Source organism: Hyperoodon ampullatus (assembly GCF_949752795.1).
Source record: "Hyperoodon ampullatus genome assembly, chromosome: 6".
Classification (NCBI taxonomy): domain Eukaryota; kingdom Metazoa; phylum Chordata; class Mammalia; order Artiodactyla; family Ziphiidae; genus Hyperoodon; species Hyperoodon ampullatus.
In genome coordinates, this window is record NC_136919.1 from 126,364,530 (window position 1) to 126,370,529 (window position 6,000).

The 6,000-nt window shown below is 45.2% G+C and overlaps 1 protein-coding gene across 1 annotated transcript in view; it reads right to left on the minus strand.

The window, feature by feature from the left end:
• PALLD (palladin, cytoskeletal associated protein) overlaps nucleotides 1-6,000 on the minus strand; it is a gene marked incomplete at both ends in the record, with an annotated part of 383,889 nt that overhangs the window by 87,340 nt on the left and 290,549 nt on the right. The gene's annotated exons all lie outside the window — the stretch shown is intronic.

Genomic DNA, 6,000 nt, shown 5'->3' on the forward strand with positions numbered 1-6,000 from the left:
CCGGTCCGGGAGGATCCCACATGCCGCGGAGCGGCTGGGCCCGTGAGCCACGGCCGCTGAGCCTGCGTGTCCGGAGCCTGTGCTCCGCAACGGGAGAGGCCACAACAGTGAGGGTCCCGCGTACCACAAAAAACAAAAAAACAAAACAAACAAACAAAAAAGATTAAAAAAAAAGAAAAGCCTCAGTTTTCTCATCTATAAAATGAAGACACTATTATCTTCCTTGAGTGACTGATGCAAACATTAAATGAGTGTAAGTAAACACCTAAAAACAAACAAACAAAAAAGTTGTAATTTCAGAGCAAAGTTGACAAAGTGAGATTTGGAAAGTAAAGTTTTCAATGCAAGAAAAGCAGAAAGACAGCATCCACCATAAAGACTAACTTCAGCCCTACCTCCTTCAGACCAAGCCTCTGCAGAGCATGACCTCAATCTAAAAAAGCCTTGCTGGAGACGGATGTTTTAGCGACGGCTCTAGACACATCTCAGCCACTGTCGCTCCTCAGGTCCTGAGCCGACAGGCGGCAGTGTTAGATTCCGCCTTCCCTCGTGCGGCAGGCAGAAGCCTGGCCTAACTTTGGTGCCACTGTGCCCCTGTGACACTCTACAAAGCCTCTGTCCCAGCAGTGGATGGACTGGCCGGACGGAAGTTCTCATCTCAGATCGGCTCCATTTCAGAGCTCAGAGGCGCATCGCAGGGGGAGTAATTTGGGATTCGGTGCCCTGCCTCGGGGTCAGCATGCCACGGCCCAGTCAGCAGCCCAGCGGGGCGTGCTGGCCGGGCCAGAAGGTGGTACTTACGGAGAAAGGGATCACCCAGTCCTTAACCCCCCTGTGGCTCGGAGAGAAGCATCTAGAAAAACAGAAGTGGAAGGGGGCTAGTTCTGGGTTACAAGGAGGGCAGCCGTGGTCAGGACGGTCATTGTCTGTGATCTTGGGCAGTGCCAGCTCATTCAACAGTGGGTGCCGGGGCTCAGGCCCACACACTTGTGGCAGCCCACAAAAATTTTTTTAAATTTTAGATAATTTTAAACTCGGAAGAAAAAAAATGAACATAAGTGACCGTCGTCGTGATGACTGTATAGTAATGAATCCAGCCTGGATTCCAACCGTCTTTAGGCCAATGCTGTTATAAAATAGAATTCTAATTTTTAATGGAGAAGGGACCCACGAAGGCAGAGGAGTCTGGGGCCACGACAGTCCCAGAGCAGCCCTAACGGTCGGTCGTCTGTGCCCTGCACACTTTCATTGGTTGTAAAGCACGTCCGCCCCCCCGCCTCCTTTCAGGGCTGTACTGTGTGCAAACCTAAGGCAGTAGGCGTCGCACGTTTTTAAAAGCAGAAAACAGGTCCTGTGTTCTCAGGCTCCTTACCATCTAAGCGGGCGGACAGTCAGCTGTTCACAGCTGATGCTTTGCAGCCGCTCATTCACGTGAACGTTTCTCCCACTGAGAGTGAGTTGCTGGCGCATAGGTGAGGCACAATCGTCAGTTCATGGGGACACCCTTAAAAGGCTTAACGGAAAGCTTGACACATTTAGAAGCTGGACCTCCTCGGGTCTTGTCTGGAGAAGGAGGGAGGGCCAGGCTGAGGGTGGCGGGTGTGTTCCAGACCCCTGTGTGGCCCCCGATGCCACGCCTCCTGGAAGCCCTACCCAGCCTGGGTTGGTCCACTTCATCTGCAGATGCTCTGCTTTTCACTTTTTAAATCCCTCAAGAGTCCCTTTTCAATTTCAACTTGTTCGTGGTGTTAAGAGAGCACTTCAGCTACCAAAACACCACCTCTATTCGGTAAAACAATTCCAACCTTGGTCCCTTGTCACCATGTACCTATTCAGACTTTATTTTTTAGACTGATTTATTTTATCTTTTCCAGCTTTATTAAAGTGTAATTGACAAATAAAAACTTTTACTTGCTTAAGGGGTACAACGTGATGTAACTTTGTGTAATGATGACCCTGATCAAGCTAATTAACACACCCATCACCTCGTGTGTGTGTTTGCACGCATGCGTGCGCAAAATTTACGTACACCAGGCTTTAAATATAACAAAAGATCTCATCCAGTCCTAAGTCCTCTTGGAAATGAGGTCTTTAGGGGATAATTTCCTGGTCTCCTTGTCTGCTCAGTGGAGGGGTTGGATGGTGTGATCCCTAAGGCTGCCTTCAGTGGGATGGTCCAGGGATTAGGCCCAAGGTCAACCCACTCTGGCCTGGCTGTAGGTAGGACTTTGGTAGCAACTCTTCCAGGGGGTGTTGGGGTACTGCAGAGAGCAAGGGTCTTCAGTGACAATCCACTGAGAAGTGACAAAAAAATACTAAAACCTCTCCTTATGTTTATCTTATCCTTTAAATATTTGTATCTTTGTGTATATTTTTAATATATGCAACATAATACACGTATGTATTTTACATATACAGGTATGTGTACATATACCTATATATGTATATAGACGCACAGACAAACCTCAGAGATACTGTGGGTTCGGTTATAGACCTCAGCAATAAAGTGAATATTGCAGTGAAGCAAGTTGACAGGAACTTCTTGGTTCCCCAGTGCACATACCAGTTCTGTTTACACTATACTGCGGTCTATCAAGTGTGCAATAGCATTGTGCCTCAGAATGTTCATTCCTTAATTTAAAAATACTTCATTGCTAAAAAAGGCTAACCATCATCTGACAACGCAGGGCTGCCACAAACCTTCAATTTGTAAAAAAAAAAAAAAAAACACACTACCTGTGAAGCACAGTAAAGCAAAGCACAGTAAAATGAGGTCTACCTGCACATACACAATATTTTACTAAAGGGGATAAACGACCCAAAAAACTTAGTATCCCATGGTTTTACGGCACAAAGAAATATGTAAGCAATGCAATTCACCAGGTGACATGTGGCAGAGGGCTGGCTTCGAACACCCATCTCTAGGATCAGCTTAGAGCTTCAAACGTGCAAATTTAATTTGAAAGGAAGTACTGGGGTCTGTCTTCCACTAGTCTGGGGAGGGGGAAGGAGTGAATACAGATACTTCCTTCAAACTATTCCTTTATATGGAGATTCCACTAAATACCCCAGATAGCTGAAGACTTGAGAAAGTCACAAACCTGCCCCGCCTGGACCCCTGCCCCGTCCTGCAAGTTACCGAGTTGATTCTTATGGGTGCAGCTCTGGATAAGCTATGTTTGGAACTTGGATGTTGTGGATAAGCAGAGCATCTGACCTGCCAAATCTCTGTCCCTACTGATGTGGAAGGACCCAGAAGCCATGAAAATACAGACATTTATTACTCCACAATTTTCACTGAGACCCTCACTTCATACATATGTGTGGCATTATCAGATTCCTTACTGATACCATATACAACATTTCAAAATTTACATGTCTGTCTCCCAAATTTTTACTGATGCAGGTAATTTTTGGAGCTGCTTCTATAATTATCATTCTCCTATTCAAACAGAAATTGCCTCTTGGATACCTGGCTTCATTTTCTCAATGGAAGTGGAACTTCTTTCTCATACCTTCAGACACGTTCAAGAGAAGTGTCAGCTACTTGTGATGCTTAGGTGTACCCTCCAAAGCTTTCATTCACACCTACTGAAGGAACGCATGTTCACGTTTAGGGGCTCGTGCTCTGGGTCTGAATCCCGATGTTGTCACTTGCCAGGATGTCTCTGGGAAGGTTGTGTAACCTCTCTGAGCCTCAGTTTCCCCTCTGAGAAATAGGAACAGCAGTGCTGCCCACAACACGGGGCTCAGTGAGGATTCACGGAGATGCCCAGGGTCACTGGGCACAGCTGCCAACACGGTTAGCGATTCCCGTCGTCATTGCTCAGAAACATGGCCACGTGCGGCCGCCGAGGAGATTATATTCTAAATGAGTAACCGGACAAAGAAAACCGCTAAGGCATCGCCTCATCTGAGTCAAGAACACAGATTAAAGCTCCTTTAAACTCATGATCTATCAAAACAAGGCTGACGGCCGTGCTCTTTGGGTCCCCACACGAGGGGGCACGTAGGGAAGGCAGCAAGTGCAGCCCTGATAGAAGAACCTCCCTTAGGGACCGAAAGACAACGTTCAACCCAGGTGCTGGCTACAGCGCGAACCCACTGTGAGATCTCGCACAGTTCATGTCAAGTCCTGTGTCTCAGTGTTCTAAACATGCACCAGAGGGGCTGGAGGAGATTACATCTAACATCTACAATTATTAAATCACTATTGTAAGTCATCATAGGAAATCCCGTTAAGATAGAGTTATTTCTTTGCTCCTCCACTTTTTGATACCAGGGCATGTAAACGATTTGTGCATTGTTCTAAGTCTGCATTAGCTTTTCCCTGTAAGTAGAATAATTCAAATGAGCTGACTTATGCGAAGTGCTTTCTCATCACTCAGAAGTCCTTGGAATTCCTTTCAGTAGTAGAGGGACCATCCAAGCTGAAGCGCCGACTGGAAGATTGGATGAACTGCTCTGGCTGCGAGCAGAGGTTTGCTACCCGATGCCGGTCAGCGCTTGGAGATCACCCTGCTCGGGCATCCTGTATCCTCTCCTCTTTAAACTGGGAGGGCTGCTGGCGAGGCTGGGGAACCCCAGACGGACCCCCAGGCCTGGTCACCCCACATTAACCAGATCACAGAGAAATGCCCAGAAGTCTCTGCAGTTACATTTCCTTTGTTTTTCTCACAGAGAACTACAGCTAGCTTTGTTTTTGTTTTTAGAAATAACTGACATATTATTAGTAAGTAGAAATCACCGCTCTCAAAATCACAAAGGCCGTTTGTTACAAGATCATTAAGGACACAAACAGAACTTTGTGAGCTTATTTGCTGTGCAGATAGAGTCTGAAATTTCAGTTCTTTCTTACCCTGGAAACTCTTATTCCTTTTTTTAAAAAATTTAAGCGGTGTTTATTATGAAAAAGTACAACTCATAAAGGCAAGAAAAATGTATCCATATTCATAATGCACTAACACTAATATTTTCTCCATGTTCTTTTCCCGTTTCCCGTCTTCGAAGCATAGCTGTGTGGACAGTGTGTCATTTTATAAACTTTTCAGCTTCATTACATTATTTCTCATAAACGTACTTGTCTTCATGGTCTGACTCACAACTAGGTTTAGTGGCTGCATAATATTCTATTCTTTGAGACAAGGGAATTAACATTCCACGTTCTTTGGCTCTAGTTTGCTTCTTTCTTCTGAAATAGTAAAAACAACAACAAAAAAAAAAAAAAGCTATTACAGGAGACATTTTCAGGTTTATATGTTTATTCCTCTTTTGAATTATTTCCTCAGGGAACATACTGAAGAGTATGAATTTGAGATCAAATACCGCTTGTATAACTCTTGACATTTATAGCTAAATTGCTTTTTTCTTTTTTTAATTCACTTCTTTGTTAGTGATGGTAAGCATGTTCTCATAAGGCTGCCATCTTCTTGAATAGGGAAGGCTCACTGAGTAGGGTTCATTCCTGAGTGTGAAGCGGTTATTTCTAAGACCAGAACGTGCCCCTGAGTCCAGCCTGATGCAGAGCTCTTGTGGGCTGTGGGGTTCCCGCCCTTTGCCCTGTGGCCAGCTCTCTCCTCAGACTCTCCCTTCCCACGACACAGTGTTTTGGAAGTTTCAAAACCCAGTGTGGGCTGTCCAGTTGTGTATTTGGGGTGGGAGTGGAAGGGGGGGTGCTCCTTCCCTTCCCTACCTTCAAGTTACCAACAGTCAAGTTACGGAGGATTTTAAAAATTCTGATCCAGGATGAATGCCCTATATCTGTTCCTAGCTTTGAATATAAATATATTGACTGCTTGGTGAACAGAAATCATTTCTCCGTGTTGGTTCTGTGGCACAGAAAGGTGTTTCTCAATCTGTTTAGGATTATCCTGAAATTCCTCTTCCAAAGCTCCGCCCTCCTCCACCCACACTACAAAAAGGTGTCAAAATCAACGTTAATTCATATTACTAAGTAACAAAGGTCATTTAACACTTTGGAGGGTCTGGGAGATGAGGCTG